General features: G+C 46.6%; 1 protein-coding gene across 6 annotated transcripts in view; it reads left to right on the top strand.

Moving 5' to 3' along the window:
* The first annotated feature begins 770 nt into the window (after window positions 1–770).
* beta-Spec (spectrin beta chain) overlaps window positions 771–19134 on the top strand; it is a 41384-nt gene continuing 23020 nt past the window's right edge. For 4 of the 6 annotated variants that reach the window (XM_025297218.1, XM_025297219.1, XM_025297216.1 and 1 more), the window contains exon 1: window positions 771–1000. The gene's annotated coding sequence lies outside the window, so the exon portion shown is untranslated. Of the gene's footprint in view, window positions 1001–1151; window positions 1201–19134 lie in introns of those variants that run through there. The other 2 variants (XM_011154594.3, XM_025297215.1) reach the window with 2 other exon arrangements.

Genomic DNA, 19134 nt, shown 5'->3' with positions numbered 1-19134 from the left:
CCGTATCACGCACGTGCAGGCACGAGTACGACGAGCGTCACGCGTTACGCGATCCGCGTGATAACGAGGGCAAAAATTACAGGTGGTAACGAGCCGCACGGAGGATGGGGCGTGCCCCGGTCCAGAATATGGGTAAACAGGACTGATGATGTCACGAGCGTCGATCTTGTATTCCTACGCCACGACCGGAGTAAGACGAGTACAGTACGCGGATGAGAATGCGATCGTTCGAGGGAGATGCGAGATCTCGCATCTCGAGTCCGTTTCTTCGAATGAAATATATATTTTAATTGCCACGGCACGGCCACGGTACATATAAAGTACACACGATGAAGTAACTCTCGTCGTCCTCGTCACAGAATTAAATTAAACCCGCATACACTTTCATCCGCAGATTCGTCCTTGCGATGTCCAGCTCTGGCAAAATAAGAGTCTAGCTGAACAAGATAATCCCGAATTAAGGAGAGAGAGAGAGAGAGAGAGAGAGAGAGAGAGAGAGAGAGAGAGAGAGAGAGAGAGAGAGGGTGAGTGTGCATAAATTCACAACGCAAACATTTGGCGGTCTTTATTGAAGAAGATTCCGTCCGTCCGAATCAAGGCTGTCGTCTTCGATACAACCGTACGGCCTCGTCTGCGAATGCGATGTTTTCGCAGGTGCATCGAAATATATCCAGCGGCAGAATCCACGACGAAACGGCGATTTCCGCAGATCGCATGGCGATCCGGTACGAAATCGTCGTACGCGCTCGTCGCTTTTTTTTCCCGATTTTCCGCGTCGCTTCGCCGCGGTGGCGCTTTTCGCACAGGAGGGACTAAGCCGCGGCGGCGTAGGTCGGCGCCGTGCGCGCTCAGTCGGTTGCGCGCCGGTCGAGTGTGTGGACGGACGGTCGGGCTCGGTGTTGGATCGTTATTGGTGGGTTTTTTGGTGTATACCGGGCGAGGGACTTTTATGCGAGTTGCTGAGGCGGGACGGTGAGCCGCGGGGTGTCCTTACGTGAGGGTAAGTACCCGCCAAGTGTCGTTGTCAAGTGAAAAACCGCGAGCCGACGCGAGTAGCGTGAGATCGCCACCGCCACCGTCGTCGTGCTCGTCGTCGTCGTCGCCGCCGTCGCCGCCGCTGCTGCTGCCGCCGTCGTCGCCGCCGCCACCGCCGCCGCCGCCGCCGCCGCCGCTGCCGTCGTGACGGGTGAATGTGTCGTGGTAAAAATGGCGTGCGCCGTCTTAGCTTCCCTCATACAGCGCACGAGCCGACGGGCCGGGAAACCGCCGGTGCATCCTCCGGTGCGCCGACCGGGTGTCGCGGCTCGTAACGGTTCATAACGATCGCGTCCGCACGAGTCGTCCGTGTCGCGTCATGACGCGGCGGCGCGCCGTCGTGTCGCCCTCGGCGAGATCCGCGCTCGGGCTCTGCCGGCATCGATTGCCGCCGCCGATTGGCGCCGCTGCCGCTACCGTTGTCCGGCGAACGTGCCCCGCTCTCTGTGTATTCGGATATTCGCCGACCTCGGTCCCGTCGTCGTCGCGCCATCGTGAACCGCAGCTCCCCTTATCTCTCACGGTGCCGCACCTGCGACCGTGTTATCGCCCCGAGCGGCGGAGGGTACTCTCGCCAATATCGGCGCCCAAGGCGTCGTCGTCGTCGTCATCGTCGTCGTCGTCGTCGTCGTCGTCGGGCTCTTTCGACCTCGTCCCCCTCGCGTCTCTCGATCGACGACGACTCGATGACGACGACTCGACCTGCCCCCATCGTCGTCATCTTCGGTCAACTTTAATTTCCGCCGCGATGTGCCCCTTTCTCCCCCTCCGCCGCGTCGTCCGATCGCTCGGCCGCCCCCTCCGTTCCCCGCCAGCGGTTTTGTTCACCTGTCAAGACGACCTATCTGCCCGCCGGTGACCCAATTCCCGGCGCTTCCATTGAACGCTGCCGCTGCCGCTGCCGCGGAGCGTACATCGAGCGTAACTAACTACTCGGCCGCGTATCGGCGAGGAGTCGCCGTCGTCAGCGCTGATTTGCGCTTTTCGAGCAAGTTTACAGCGGCGGAGTCGTGTCCGGAATTTACGCGCTCGTGTGTACAGGACGACGGCGACGGCGATAGAACTCCGCGTCGACGTAAGGGCCACGTAAGGAAATCGCGCTCTCGGTAAGCCGCCAGCCGTTCGGCGTGTTGGTTTAATTTTAAATTGATGTCAATGGGCGTGGAGGGCGAATCGAGCGAGGAGATCCCGTGCTCTTCGATCGGCGAGCACTAGATAAACTCGTTCTCGTATCTACTCTCTCTCCCTCCCTCCCTCTCTCTCCCTCCCTCTCTCTCTCTCTCTCTCTCTCTCTCTCTCTCTCTCGCGCGCGCGCGCGCTCGTTCACGATCTCATCGCGGCTCGTCCCGAAAACGTCCCGTGCGCGCGGCTAAACGAGATTTCGCCGGACGCTGCTCGTCGCAGGATTGAATAACTGGAAGTCGGCTCTTTGAATGGTGATCTTCCTTCTCTTCCCCCTCCTCCTCCTCCTTCTCCTCCTCTTCGTCTCTTCGCTTGTCCCTTCGGACGCTTCAGATTCCCGTCGATGTGGACGCGCGATGCGAATGTGTCGGACGCGCGTCGCGCGAGCCATTAAAGCAACCAAGGCTGGTTATGTAAGGATCATCATTCAAGGACCATCTCCGGCGAGTCGAGTCGCGCGGGATGAGCCTCGCGAACTGGACCGAACTGGCTCCAGCCTCCAAATGCTCTCGGCCCTCGTTAGAATCCCGGTGGTGCCGCTGCTCACGACGATCCATGCGCGTCCTTGTGACGAATAATTCAGGCGATCAGGACACGAGAGCCTGGCATGACCTCGCGGAAGCAGCCGAGTTTCCCCGACTTGACCGGTCAACTTCCGGCGACCTCAGCTACGTGCTCGATTCGCACGTAGCTTTTTCGAGGGCCGCGCTAACGCATTCTCGGCGGAAGTGAGTCGTGCGTGCGCTCGTGCTCGTGTGTGTGTGTGTGTGTGTGTGTGTGTGTGTGTGTGTGTGTGTGTATGTGTGTATGAGTGTGAGTCAGTGCGTACGTGCGGATGCAGGGGAGAAAAAGCGTGTGCATCGTTTACGTGATGGACGCTATTCCGGGAGTACACGTAACGACGCCGTTAACCTTTCGAGAGAGGGCAAAGTGCCTCTCGGCCTCTCTCTCTGTCTCTCTCCTCTCTCTCTCTCTCTCTCTCTGCTTTTCGCGCGGCGAGCGCAGGCTCGGCTGAAACATTTCGGAGTCCTTTCCGCCGACGACTCAGCAAGTGATTCGAGTAATTGCAACAACGATGCCGGCTGTAACTTGTAGGCCCACAATGTGCGTTCGATCTTACGCACGTACGCACGGAAGGCGTGGTCTCGCTCGAGAAACGAACTACTTGGCGGCTTGTAATGAGCGGCCAACACGCGCCACGGCTCTCCGTTCAATCGCTCTTTTATTATGCTCGAGCGTTGGCAGCCGCTTACTCCGTCGATTACGAACGATTTCGTCACGGCGCCGAATACAGAGCTGAGTCATTATCGCGAATCGAGCCGGCTAAATGCTACAAAACGCGCTAAGGCCGGCGATTGAAGTGGCGGCTCTCGACAATGCCGCCGCGCTCGATAGCCCGTCTCGTCAGGGTCCTCGATCGCGCGAAATAAATGACGGTGACGACTAACTCGGGAAGGAGCCGAATTTCCGGCCGCAATGCGCGCATTTCCGCGGTCGGGAAATCGCGCGGGGTCGCTGATGTCGCGGACGTCTTTCAGAGACGCGCTTGTGATTCCCCGAATAGTGATGTTCGCTTCGTTCTCCGCCTGAATCGTCCGTGGTTTCTCCCCGGAAGTTCGGCGAAGATTTAATTCGCACGGAGAGTCCACTTAGCGCCTCCGAACGGCAGAATAAAACGTACAGAAATTCGCCGCTTTTAGGTCCCCGAGAGAACCTCTCGGCAAAGTTGCAGCTACAGTCGAGAGAAATGAAGAGTGAAATGATAGGCTAAATATATATTGAATAGGGTACACCTCGCCGATCTTTTTTTCATTTTGAAATATGTTATAAAGGATGAAATTCTGAGTGACTTTTCCTAATACAATTATATGAGGGTCGCTTATAATTTCTGAGACATTTGACTTTAAAGTTTTATAATTGTATGTTGAAGTATATTTGAAGTAGACAAGCAGTTTTCATTCACTTTAAATATAGGAAACAGTACATATAAGCGGGAGAGGGGCTCCGCCCCTCCCCCGCACCCCCTCTCCAAACAAATCCTAACCTAACCTAACTTATTGCATCTTTATATATTTTTGGACATTGTTGAAAAAAGTTCTCTTAAGATCGATCACCTGGCTCAACTTAACTTATAATATCTGCATATAATTAGGTGTTGTGGCTTTTAAAGAGATCCTGTCAACATCGCCCAACAATATATAAAGATGCAATAAGTTAGGTCAGATTAGGATTTTTTTTGGGGAGGGGATGCGGGGGAGGGGCGGAGGCCCTCTCCCGCTTATATGTACTGTTTCCTATATTTCTATGTTATACACTATGTTTGGATTAACTGTTTGGATTGTACTTGTAAATAACGTCAGCTTGTGATATCTGGAATTTAATTCCAGGATAATCAAAATTCCAAAACTTTAAAATCAAATATCTCGGAAACTATAAGCGATCCCCATATAGTTGTATCAGGAAGTCACTCAGAATTTCATCCTTTATAACATATTTCAAAATGGAAAAACCGATGAGGTGTACCCCTTTTTATACTAGTATATCTACCTCTACTTCAAATATACTTCAACGTACAATTATAAAACTTTAAAGTCAAATATCTCAGAAACTATAAACGACCCCCATATAATTGTATTAGGAAAAGTCACTCAGAATCTCATCCTTTATAACATATTTCAAGATGAAAAGAATCAGTGAGGTGTACCCTTTTCTATATATTTACCGAAGATAGCTCTAGTCGAGATTTTTCGCCTCTATTTGCGGCCTCTCAACGTCTATCAGTCCCAATCAGGAATTATTGGTGTAGGAATCGATAATCCCTCTCATAGCACTTCCGAGTGTCCAAAAGACGCACAATTTGCCCGGAAAGGACCTCTCGGCAAAGTACGTACGTGAAGTGCAACCAAAGTAGGTTGAGATACGGCTTGCAGACTATTAAATCAGTGTTAACCGGAGGCTGAAGGCACAATCGGGCACGATTTCGATTCGAGTCGTGTCTGCACGCGTTTGTGCCCGCGCAAAGGTGAGACGAATATGCGCTTTCGCGTCTCTTTATCAAGGTTAATCGTACTTGGGGCAATCGATAATCAATATATCACTGACCTTTGGCCACGTTTAGAGCGCCGTCTCATAGAGACAGCCCCGGATCGAGCGCGCTTTATCAATTCAGCCGGCCGTTGTGTTTACAGTTGCGTCATGGCGTCCGCGCGCGCGCGCCCGTCTTTGGCATATATTAATAAATTAATGACGGGGCTGGCCGCGCTGGCGTCTGTCCTATGTAGACACACACACACACACACACACACACACACACACACACACACACACACACACACACACACACACACACACACACGAGACTTTTAACGCGCGGTGTGTCGCGCGACTTTAACGCAGCCGTTCGCGCAGCTTTACGGTATTCCCCCTCTCCCCCGCCGTCAGGGACAGGTCAGAAATATTATATTTAGCCGAGAAATTCCGAGAAGCGCCCGCTGTTGTGTCTCTCGCACGGTTGTGCGAGTGCTTCATCCGCCGAAATAAGCCGCCGTGCGGCCGCTCAATCAGACTCGACACACAACACCGTTAATTGCGAACGGTTCGTGCGTGCGTTTGCCTCTCTACGGTATCGCGCTGTCCTTCTCCCTCCCCTTATCCTCCGGCAATCGGAGTTCGCTGTTTAGAGCAACACGTGTGCCGCTCTAGAGAGACGGAAGCTAAGTCCAAGTAGAATGTTTACGCGGCACGCGTTGAGAGCTATAAAAAAAAAAAAGATCAAGGTGACGCGATGCATTAATATCAACTGCCGAGTATCGCGCGAAGGAGGTCAAATCTGATCGCAGCGCGCGGATAGCCTTTAACGCATTAGAGCGGAGTTACGCGAAGCCAGGGTCGTTATTTTAACCGGGCGTTTTCTCGACGCTTTCGCAACTCGCTGATAATCTGCTGTTCATTCATTAACGTGAAACGGATATAACGTAGTTTTTTCCCAGCTTATCGCCTCGACCCCCGCACGGATATCGTATTAATTCGCCCGCCTCCGCCGCGTCGCGAGACTCGAACGCGTCAGGTGCAATTCGCGGAGGAGCAGAAATACGTTTGAACTTGGAGGGGGAGGGGAAGGAGGGATGGGAGGAGAATAGCGCAATCGCGCGCTATTAAGCGGAAATAAATAATATCGACGATAGCCCGCGCGAACGACAAGCCGACGCTATTGTTTACGACGACCGTCGATCGATGCACGCGGTGCTTTCTTTTCTATTTGCATTTGTGCGCGGTCGATTCACGCGAAGCGTGACCGCGCTTTCGTGGAAAATTATCGAACGCGAATAATCTAATCTCTCGCTTTACTTTCAGAGCGGAAAATGCCTCGACGGTGACGAGAGCGCGAAGTTAATCGTGCCTTCGTACACGTATTCAGTTGCACTCTTCGTCGCGTTTGTGTGCGTATGCGTGCGTGCGCGCGCGCGCGTACACTGCTATTTCTCTCTCTCTCCCCCCCCTCCATCCCTCCCCCCTCTCTCTCTCTCTCTCTCTCTCTCTCTATCTCTCTATAGACCGAGAAGCAGGAGGCGTCTCGTGTCGCACCGCTTCGTCGGCTCGATACCCCGCCTGTGATATCGATTTTTTGATAAATCGCCGCCGCGGCTGTCTTCCGTCTTTTGCGGAAAGCCGTTTCGACGCAACCCAGTTTCCAGACGTGTTACCGCATTCGGATTATGCGCGGGTTATACGTGGGGGACACAAGAGCGCGGTGCGAAGAATCTTTTTCTCCTCGCGAGTGCTGCTTGAAGTCCTATTTTCTAGCCGCGTGTCGAACGCGAAGTGCGCCTTTCTAATTCTCAGATAACGTTGTACGTGACACTCGTATAAGGAACATGGAGCTGGGAATCAAAAGGGCGTACTTGACGTACGCCCTGAATAAGGTGGATGTTCCAATCAGGGCCACAATTTGTGTCAATTGCAATCGTTTTCCTTAACAAAACAATTAATACGGGTCTATATTTAATTAAAATCCGTATTCTCTCACTCCTTCTCTCTCTTGCTTTAAATTTTATAAAATTTTAAATTTAAGTGCCGTAGTAAATTCTGGGACATCATAATTACGATTGTCTTTTTTCCGCTTCTAAACAGTTACTCTTCTTAAAAGATGATAATAATGAATTAACGTCAGACGTCTATTTCTTGAATTTTCGCGCAAGTACGCTTCTAAAAAATTAAACTCTCATGTGATACGCTGAATGATACCTCAGTCATTTCTAAGAAAATATGAACAAACTAAGATCTCTCCATAAATTAGAAGAATGTACAATGAAAATCTCGGATGAGCGGCCCCTGAGCAAAATTAATTTTGTACGTTTAACTCAACCACTAATATTAACTGATTGATTGGTTTTCACGCTGAGGTTGCTTGGGCGCTAATTGGCACGTTCAACCTGGGCTCCCCTCGCGTAATTAGCACATGCGAGACTCGAGGATCCGAGTGCTCTGATCGTAGAAATTTCAGCCCGATCGTGTCGGAATAATCCGCGCGCCAGGCATAAAGAACGAGACGTTTTGTTCGCGTCCGCGGCCACTAAAATGTTTCCACCAAGTCGCTCCCAACGGGCTAGATTAACGCAAATGCGGACGTGACGTAGCGCTCTGCGTGCACCACTATAACAACTACCGGCTATCCGCACTTGCGTTCAGAATAGGGACTTCCATCGGCCGTCTCCTCGTGCAATTTCACTTGAACATCATCTTCGCGCTCGTCGGCCAAACGGCGGTATCCGTTGTCGTGCGCGAAGACATTACGGAGCTCGTTAGAGGAGCTCCCCTCGAGGGCCACTTGCGTAATCGCCGAGGACTTTGGGAATCGTCGGGAGACGATCAAGTGGATCGATGCGAGTTGTTATTGACCGATGTTGACTAACATTTCCTTATATTTCACCGGGCTGTGCAAGAGGCACTTCCGTCTCTGTAATATCTCATTTGTCTGTACGCTCACACCTGAAAAAAAAAGGAATTTCAGAGCAAGCGGAATCATCTAAATTTTAGAGGATTTTATTCTTACATATGGCCTCAAGAGGATTTCTCTAATATTAAGTGGAAAATATTACAAACACATTACTCTTAGAGTTAGAGGGATTTTATGTTATATGTATGATGCAAATCTTATTGATTTTAATATAAATTTACTCTTATACAGAGATTATTTAATCTTATTTTAAGAGAATTATTATTTACTCTTACTGGTTATACACCGAGAAAAATATTCGAAATATCCGATTGTTAATTTCGTTATCCGATCAAATATCCGGTGTATTTAATTGGATATTTGATCGGATAACAAAATTAACAATCGGATATTTCTGATATTTTTCTCCGTGTACTGATTCATTTTGAAAAAATTATAATGCATAGCGAAAAGTAATATATATATATATATATATATAGATGTATTTCTGGCTCCGGTTCTACAAGTAGGCACGAATGAAATAAGGTCATCACAACAAATACATTTCCAATCAGTTTTGTCATGGACTTCATAACTACAAAGATTCAGCACAACCAATTGTATGAAACATAGTTAAAAGAAAGAAAATATTATTCAACTTCTTGCAATAGATTATAAACTGTATTTGACAAAATATAGGTCAATTATCTTCGTTATATGTTACAGCAACACACATATCTTTTTTAAAAAACGTTCCAAATATTTTGACCGGTGAGCATATAATTATTTTTTCGTTCATGTCTGAAGGTAGAGCATGACTGAACAAAAGAAGCCGACGTTCAAATCAACATATTCCTCTTCGTATAAGAGGAACATTAATTGATATAAGAGGAAAAGTTAGAATAATATCTAATAGATTTTAGATGAATGGTTCGCTTTAATCGCTTTATGGAAAGAGGAATCCTTTCTCTGTAAAAAGCTTCGCTTAGAATATGAGATTATGAGAAAAATCACTTTGCAAATAGGATATTTTTTTTTTGGATGCATTAATTTCTGTGCGGATTTCCGAGCTCCCCTTCCGAAGATCCGGATTATCAGCGTAAGCGGAAGCAACGAGCAGTTGACAGTTTTTTACGTAAAATCTCCTCCCCCCATTCATTAGCACGTAAAGAATTCAACTGCCGATTACGGTCCGCCGCCAGCAACATCGATCCACGTGACCGCCGCGATCTCGTCGGTCTCGAGGCGGATCTCACGACGCGGTGCGCGATCTCTCGCGGAATGCGCGTCGCGAACGCGCGGCGTCTCTCACTCGCGGCGCTATTTATAATCCGGCCGAGAAGCGGCGATTCTTCCGAACGGCGAGCATTACCGTGGCGCTAACGAGAGACGGCACCGAGGAAATTCGGTGAGTCACCGCGAGGATTTTCGTCCCTCCCTCGCCGTCGCCCGAGCGGCCCAGCGGAACGCTCGCGTCCTCCTCGCGGAAATTATTCCGGGAGAGACGCGGGCGCGCGCCAGGAACAGTTTTGACTTTATCCCGCGTAATTCATGGTCAAGTGACCGTCCGTGCCGTGACCGCTCCTCGACGGACCTGGCGATTCCCGCGCCTCGGCCAAGGAAAGAGCAATCCGGGTCAACCCGCGAGGGCGTTCACCCCCAGGACCGAAGACCCGTGCAAGTGGGCGAAACCCTTCCCTTCCCTTCCCTTCCCTTCCCTTCGCCGCACACCGTCGTCTGTATGGTTGTGGTCGATTTGTCGCGCAGCTCGGGACGCTCATCAGCACTTGCAATAATCCTACAATAACCTGTGGAACAAATCGGCCGTATCTTGCAGTGCCAAGAAGAACGAAGTGTGATCTCCTTCGTTGCTCTTTCGAGTTTGAATGTTTGTAGAACTCGTTTCTTACCTCTTCAAGAGCTTTCGACGATGGAGAGACGTACGGCGAGACGTAACTTTGCGGTGTTCCTTGGATTAAAATAAATTTAAAATTGTTTTCACTTACGTCTTCTGACACTGTTCCGTTATTATCCTTCTCCAAGTTTGGAAGTTTCCATCCTGCTTGGAGATGTAAATGTTCGAGTGAACGAAGTGTTTCGTAATGTTTAAAATTGCATGGAGTAATTTCCAAACAGATGTGGCTGACGATGAGACACTTTGTCCTGGGCGAAAACAGCGTGTTGTCGTTTTGCGTGATGCGCAGAAAAATGAAAGAATCAGGTTGCACGAATGCGTTGTTTTTCGAATACAGTCGAGACTACACTCGTAATATCAGTCAGTGTCTCGCTCGTTTCTCCAGTTGGAGACACCGTTCTTACGCTCCTCAGGTCCGTGCGCTTCGTTCCTGTCAGCTAGTCGGCATTTTTGCGGTACAAGTCGAGCCCAACCGTGAAAAATTAACGTCACCCGTCGCTCTCCCCCCCCTCTCTCTCTCTCTCTCTCTCGCCTCAACGGTACGGAGGAAGAGAACGGTCGTGCGGTGATTTCGAGCTCGCTTGCAAAGTAAGCGAACGTGAATAAATTCGCCTCGTCGTCGAATGCTGCGAAGCCAAGCGTGACATCGCAGCGAATCGAGTGCCAACATCGGCGGTCTGTAGCTATCTCCCTCGAAGCCCGGCGAATCAAGCATCGGCTTTCGAAATCTTGTTAGCTTCCAGCTTCCCGTGCGTATAGTGGGATAACTGAAAACTGGGTCATCGCAAGGGCGTTTACCCACGCTTCACGCCTCGGCGATTCCTCCCTTCGATAAAAGCTGCGAGCGGCGGGACTCCAGCGTACTCCAGCGTACGAGTACAATTGTGTGCGCGAGTGTGTGACACAGTCTTCGCGATTACAATCTCGCGCTACCTACGGCCGCGATTTTAGTTCCGGTGAAGGCCCACTCGCACGAATTCCGACACCAAACGAATCGGCCGTCGAGGTGTCCGCGTGAGACGTGGACATTTCCACGTCGTTTCGAAACGTCCGCGAAGTATTGAATTGTGACGTACATTTGCGGTAAAACGTCCAGCTTTTTCCGCGCTCTTGTGCGAAGTTTGCCGAATATTAAGGAGAAGTTTAAGAAAGAAAAAAGAATTAGTAATTAATAAATTCCCATGGGCGCCAATATTTACATCTAAAAAAAAGTAATTTCAGAACAAGCGGAATCATCTAAATTTTATGGGATTTTAAAGGATTTTATTCTTATATATAGCCTCAAGAAGATTCCTCTAAAATTAGGAGGAAAATATAGACACATTGTTCTTAAAATTAGAGGAATTATATGTTATATATATATATATATATATTACATTATATATATATATATATATAATGTAAATTGAGTTTAATATAAATTTCTTCTTATACATAGATTATTTAATATTTTTTTTTAAGAGAATTATTATTTATTCTTAATGTATTTTATTCTTCCTAGTTAGGCGTTCCTTTATAGGGAAAGAAAAGAAAATTATTATGAAACGGTCCGAAAAAAATTCTAGTTTAATTTTCTTTTTATTTTCTGCTAAAAAAGTAGGAAAAAACATAAATTTGTAATTTTAAATACTCTAAATGACATTTAATGCAACGCGATACGATAAATGGATATATATATATATATATATATTTACTTTAAAATATGGGCCAGTATGTCTTTAAGTTGACTTTTTCCAAAAATTCTTGAATTTCGTTCATGACAAAACAACCGGGAAAACTGAATAACGATCTCTCTTCTTTTTTTCTTTGCTCTAGATGTTGTGCATAAAAGTAATGTGGCGACGATTGTCACATGCACAGAAAGAATGTCTCTGTGTGAGTAGATGGAAGAGGAAAAACGCCGACAGTCGTTCTTATTATAAGAAGAAAATTAATTGATATAAAAGGAAATCCGGTTGAAATGAGAGGAAAGCAGAACAGTCATCTAATAAATTTTAGATGAATGGTTCATTTTAATCGCTTTATCGAAAGAGGAATCCTTTTCCTATAAAAGGCTTCGCTTAGAACTTGAGACTATGGGAAAAATCACTTTACAAAGAGAATACTCTTTTTCGGTAAGATGCGCGCGCAAAAGTTGCCGGAAACTGGCAAACTGTGCTGCGCGTTTGAATCTCCGTATTTCTCGCGTTCGTCGTCGACGAACCTAAAAGTAAGAGATGTAATATTAATGCACAATTGGGTGGACGGATTTGAACAAAGTGTTCATTGCATGACGAAATCCCGTGGCGTTACCGGCTCGGCGGGTTGGACACGTCCAACCAGTCCTGACATTCGATACGAATTTGTCGCGATGATCCTGTTCTCTAGTCGGCGAGTACTTCCTACATGTATCTCGCGACAAACTAGCAGTTACCGCGATTGTAGGTCAATTCGTACGCCCAGTGACTTCGACGAAGGTGTGTGTGTGTATGTGTATGATATTTTATCTGGGCGAAGCACGATTGAATGCTGTCGTGCTTTATCGCGCTATCGTGCGCTATCGATACACGATTTTGTTCGCAGTGGTAAACTGTTCTACACCAGCCCAGTTCTTCGATGTACTCGCATCTCTATAATTATCGGACATCATCGCGTTCGCGATAATGGTATCAGTTAATTGAGCCGATGCTTATTCTGCCGCGGATATCTGTTTGAAGTGGCCAACGCTCTGGCGTATGACACACTGCAGGTCTCTTCTATAATTAAGGTAAAACGTAGGTAATCTCAATGCTAATGTGACTTCACCAGCAACTTGCGACGATTATTACAATTTACATTTCCGTCTTTGCGTTTGCGTCATCTTCTCTTTTCTCGAGAGAGACCGTTATACTCTCCCGCATTGCTGAATCGCTCGCTCGTTCGATCGAATTTGCTTGCAGTCGCAGTTGCTCCGCCGGAGCGTTGCCGCTGTTTACGTAGATGAAGCCCGGTGAATTTTTAGATAAATTTTTACTAGAGGAACACGTGCACTTTTTGGAACAGATCAAGACAAATGGTCCCGGATTAAAGATTAAAATTGCAGGTATAACATTGGGGCTTTCTGCAGGTGTTCGGCGTGTACGCCGCGGACACCGGCGCCACGGTGACTCCGGTGGAAAATCAATAACCTGGCGTTGTATATATGTGTGTGTGTACGTGTTACGTGCTGTGCGCATGTATGTGTATGTGTGCCGTGTTCATCTTACCTTCGGCGCTGCGGCGGCGATGCCTTGCTTATATAGCCCCGGCTCTTTTGTAGACGCCGGCGGGACCGAGTTACAAACGCGGGCCGCTTCAAGTGCGACTTAATTTGCATAGCGCGCCGATTAGACTATGGATGATCGTCCTGTGTGTCCTGTTTTAGACTTGCTGTTCGTCTAAAAATAGGCGTAACGCGAAGAAGTCATTACGGCGCTTATCTGAGCGCGATTCGCGCTCGTTCACGACACGACAATACATAACGGCGAGATTTTCAGCGAAGAAAATGCATGACGCGAGCTTTGCGATCTCGCGCGTTCGGAGACGCGATGACGATGTCCAGAATCCCTCGTGCAATTTCAACCCTTGCGTACAACCAACAAGAAGAGAATGCTGGCGTTTCCTACATGGAGCACATTTCCTGACAAAGGAACCTTTTTAAAAGAGATTGGTGTTTTATTAACACGTCAGGCTGATTTCCAAACCGGTCACTCCAATGCTCGACCCGAGTTTGGATGATCGCAGATGCGACGGTTAATGCAAATGCTTAGTTTCATTGGCTCTACGTGTGGTTTGTTAAGATTTTTCATTCAACATTTTTTAAATTTTATTTCGTGCTTTATTTAATACTCGTGAGACGTGCAGTTGCATGTATTACGTTTTTTACGGAAACTTGTGAGACACGCAGTGCAATGAGCACTGGCGACTACCATGTTTTAATCACCGTATTAAGGAAATTATCGAAGAAACAATTGTACGGATCGATCTTGAAGAATGACGCGGAAATGTTGCTCAATTGGGTCGCATATTTTTCGATCGTGCAGAGGCTCCCTAGATTTCCAGTTCTCGCGGTTATCTCATCAGACGTTACGTGAGCGACTATTGTGTGCTCTTAAAATTGTTTGTCGTCTTCGCTGGCGCAAACAAGGCTTTTATTCGTGCAATCTCGACTCTTCGATAATGCCTGGTTCGTTATTCAAGGGCTGTGCTTCCTGTAGCCGCCGTTTGACGCGCTTTCATTTATTCAAGCTTTCGTTTCATGCTCGGGCACTTCTCGCGGCGGCGGCGGCGGATCTAAATTTTGCAACTCGGTCGTCCCCTTCGCTAATCTCTGCTGTTTTATTCGTAAGTGGATTTTCTCTTTTTCATTTTGCAAGTTACTCGATTGCGTCGAAAGGAGAGAAGGACGGTTACAAATCGCGATCTTGTCAGGAGGCGCACAGGTGAAACGTTAGGATGGATTGATCGCAGTCAGAGGGCAGGAAATGGAGTCTTCCCAAGTCTTTCTTCAAACGATATACCAGTCACAAGATATAGAACACGAGCCTGATGCTAATACTTTCGAAGTCATTGACCCTCGCTTCTCGTTATTCAGCATTCTTTATAACCCATCGCCCTACTCGGAAATGGCCTTTGTCTTTCAACGGATTCGTCAGCTATTGTGTATCATCACCTATAGCTTTTCATGTTTCAAAATAAATTACACAGGTAGTTGGGCAAGAAACGCGCATAAAAAATATGTAAACAAATGGCAAAAAACGGATATAAAAAATATTGGCCGTATTTATGACGGTCGACTGTAGTTTATTGTCATTCAGTCTTTCGCGATTCAAAACTGACGATTCTGTCTAAATTTACGAATTTGGAGACATTTTTTCTCTCGACGAGGTCGCTGAATATTTTCATTCCTCATTCCTCACCGCGAGAAATAATTATGAAAGTTAATTTGAGCCCGAAGAGACTATCCCAGCAAGATTACTTTTTTCCTTTCCGTGATAATTCGCAATAAGCTATGAACGATTGGTTTCTTTTTCCTGTATTTCTTCGCACTAGAACGGTGGTCCGGGATCGGTGTTTGTTTCAAAATTCTGCATTAGGGAGCTTCTTTGTAGTACAACAATACGTATCGTGCGTATCTCACGTCGAGGAATTGTAGGAAGCTTTCCGTCCTCATGGACGGAAAGTACGCGCTAAGTCCGCGGCAGAACTGCCGCAGAAATCCTCGCTTCGATTCGCGTCAAAAGCGACGCGAAGGCTCACGGCCTGCATACAGCGGCCAGCTGTTCTCGTCTCGGTGCACAATGGGCTTCTTGTTTTCCGTTTTCGCTTCTTCTTGTCAAAGAGGAGTGTTGTGACAGAACGCGCACTCACATGCACACACCGCGCGCGCGTGCGCGAAATTGAGGTGGATCACCGGAGGTGGTTATTATAGCCTGTTATAAAAATCTCGTCTACACCAACGCTTTCCCCGCGAGCTTCTTTATATATGTTCGCTGTTATATATTCAATGTTATATATTCAATAATAGCGCAGAAGAGAAGGAAAGGACGGTCAGTCGGTCGGTCGGTCGATCGGTCGATCGGTATTCCCTTCAAATGACTTTGTCGAGCTGAAACGCAGAAGAAAAAGGGGCGAGCCCGAGTTGTCGAGTTGAACATGCTTGCATCGTCGTATACAGGGTGTATCTGAACTCTGCTGAACGAAACAAACTTACGACGCAGATTCTGTGTTGAGAAGTAAGTAAAAACGTCTTGGCAAAGATATACTTGCAAAATTTGATTTTCGAGATGTAGACAGTGAAGGGAAATGCGTCGCGCTGAGCGGCTTGATATGACATTGCTTTCGAAGATAATATCAGTTTGGATAATTCCTGGATATTAAAACCAAAGAATCATTTATTGTTGCCGTTTATCGCAAGTAGAATTAAACAAAAAAATGTATTGACATCGTGGATGACTGCACTTTGGAAGAGCTTGCATATATGACAGAAATCTTGGACAATTTTTATAACAGTGTGTAAAGTTACTTATTTGTAAAACGCGATATAATGGATAAAATATAATTTTTTTAAAATTAAGATTCCAGCAGTTATATCTCGAAAACTAAACGCTTCAAGATATAAATTTGCTAAGACTTTTTTTATTTATGTTTTTATGTAGAAACTATCCTGCGTGAGTTTGTATGTCGGTGGAGTTTAGGTACACCCTATATATGGCTCTGATCAGTAAGACAAGATCTACAAGTGACACCCTATATATGGCTCTAATCAGTAAGACAAGATCTACAAGTGACAAGATAAAATGGAGAACAGCAAAACTCGCCGGCGTGTTCCACAGCTATTTTATTCCAATTTCCACTTGATGAAATGCGTCAAGCACACTCCCTTTTTTCTTCAAGTTACACGCCGATTGACATATTGATTCCCATCGATTACTCAACGCTCAATTCAAGTTTGAGTCGCCAAAGACGCGCGGGAAATAAACGCAATTTCTGACACGCCTGCTCGTTATACATAGTTAATTATTTCTTTTCTACGTAGATCAGTGAGACGAAATTATAGCGTCGGTCATTACTGTCCGCCATGACACTTGACATATCAACACGTCGTGTTAACATTAAAAGCATTGACAAAAAAGCGATCTACCGAAAATACCGGGCGGTCGAAATAGCGGCTGGCAAAAATATTTTACTTTTTTTTCGCTTATATTTACCGTCCACTAAAAATGCAAAATGCTCCGTTGCATAATTTCGAATAATTTTCATGATCGTTAACTCGGTCACTTTGTGAACCGCTTTCGCGTATAGTGCCAATACATTTCCAGAGTCGTCGTCAGAGGAGCCTTCGAAATCCTCTTCCCTGTTGGCAGGGCCCGTTCGTTGCGTGCAAAGCTCCGTTCCTCGGATGCACAAGTGTAGAAAGTGCCGGGAGCCGGTAAACTTAACCTTCCCCGATTATCGTGTCATTCACTTTGTGATTCATTTCACTCCGCCCACCGCCACGGCAGCAAGGCACTAATCTGTACGTTCCCACTATCGCCGCTGCCGGCTACCATTAAGTATGACGGCACTCGCGTAATTGCTCTTAATTTGCACCGTAAGTAACCGTCCAGACATTTAAGAATGTCATTCATAGCCGCGCGCGCTTCAGACTTTCGTCGTCGCTCGGGCGCGACGCGTCGCGTCGATCCGGTCGCGATACAAGGCGACCTGTCCTCCCCTCGCCGCCATCGCCGTCGGCGTTGTCGTCGTCGTCGGCGGCGGCGGCGATTGACAATGCCCGTACGTGCACGACGACATCGAGGAAACCTGTCGCCCGTTGCGTAACGTCTCGTAAAAATTACCGTCGCACATCTGGGAGTGCGTTGCCGCATTAGTAATTCCTCCTCGATGTTGCAGGTTCATTATTGCCGCTATGGCATACCGTATCGATTTACCGTGGTTTTCCTTGAGTTTTTGCGCGGATGCCCGCGCGAAGGTGCGCGTTGCGTGCGTTCCTCGGGGGCGGAGGAGAACGTCGCGACGTTTATCGCGAGCCGACTGCAAAAATCTTCCGCCCGTGTTTTGAACGTTATCGGTTCAACAATCGGCGAACATCGCTCGCGCCACGGATCTTGTCAAATTAGACGAAGCCGTTGCACCGTGGGCGTCGTTCGAAATTATGCCGCTCCGTCTTAATACCTGAATCACGTCGATGACGGAATTCCTCTCGCGGCTCCGCAGCCTCGCTGGTCGCGCCGTGAGTAATCGCGTATTTTTATTTCCAATCTTAAATAAGACGGAAAATGTCGGACCCGAAATACACTCACTTGCGTTTTATTTTATAATCAATCTTTTAATTCTGTTTCTATAAGATGGAAACTGGAGTTGGTTTTTTGAAATGAAAGTCGGCGGAACTTCTGTGCTGGACGTTTCAGAATTCTGCTAATCGTCGTGCAATTGTGAGATCACCGATACAAAAATATCACACCGGCTCTCGCGTTATTTTCTCACGACGGCTTCTTCTTCGGCTTTGAAACTACTAACTGCACTATAGTCTGTTATATTTACAAGTATAATCGCGCCGCGTATATATATATATGCTTACGTATGCAAAGTTTCTTCAATGAAAATATCTAAGCGTCTACTCTCATCTCGAGTGGTTTGCCGTGGAATTCACACGTGAAGATGTACCATCGTGTCCTGTTATGGCGGATGACGGCGTACGCTGGATTACACAACAATTTTGATTACTCAAGACGACCATAACTCACGTACGAGAAAAAAGGAACGAAAAGGAAAGGAAAAATTACCTGCCGACGATACGTATTTCGTGAGAGACGACGGGAAGGATTATCGTTCTATATAGCAATATCCAAAAAAAGTATTCTATTTGTAAAGTGATTTTTCCCATAGTCTCGTATTCTAAGCGAAGCCTTTTATAGAAAAAGGATTCCTCTTTCGATAAAGCGATTAAAGTGAATCATTCATTTAAAATTTATCAGATATTATTTTAATTGTTTTCCCCTTATTTTAAAAAGTTTTCCTCTTGTATAAATTAATTTTCCTCTTATATGAAGAGGAATTGTTGATTTGAACGTCGGCTTCTCTTGTCCAGTCTACCTCCAGACATGAACGAAAAAATAACTATATACTCACGGATCAGAATATTTGGAACGCTTTTTGAAAAGGATATGTGTGTTGCTGTAACATGTAACGAAGATAATTGACCTATATTTTGTCAAATACAGTTTATAATCTATTGCAAGAAGTTGAATAATATTTTCTTTCTTTTAACTATGTTTCATACAATTGGTTATGCTGAATCTTTGTAGTTATGAAGTCCATGACAAAACTGATTGGAAATGTATTTGTTATGATGATCTTATTTTACTCGTGCCTACTTATTGTAGAATCGAAGCCAGAAATATATATATATATATATATATATATTAATTTTCGCTATGCATTATAATAATTTTTTCAAAATGAACCAGTATAACCAGTAAGAGTAAAGTACAGTAAGAATAAATAAAAAGATAAGAGGAATCTTCTGAAGGCCATATGTAAGAATAAAATCCTCTAAAATTTAGAT

Source organism: Harpegnathos saltator, unplaced genomic scaffold (assembly GCF_003227715.2).
Source record: "Harpegnathos saltator strain DR-91 unplaced genomic scaffold, Hsal_v8.6 scaffold173, whole genome shotgun sequence".
In the NCBI taxonomy this organism is placed as follows: domain Eukaryota; kingdom Metazoa; phylum Arthropoda; class Insecta; order Hymenoptera; family Formicidae; genus Harpegnathos; species Harpegnathos saltator.
The sequence above is the reverse complement of the archived record's forward strand: the minus strand, read 5'-3'. Positions and strand labels throughout refer to the sequence as shown.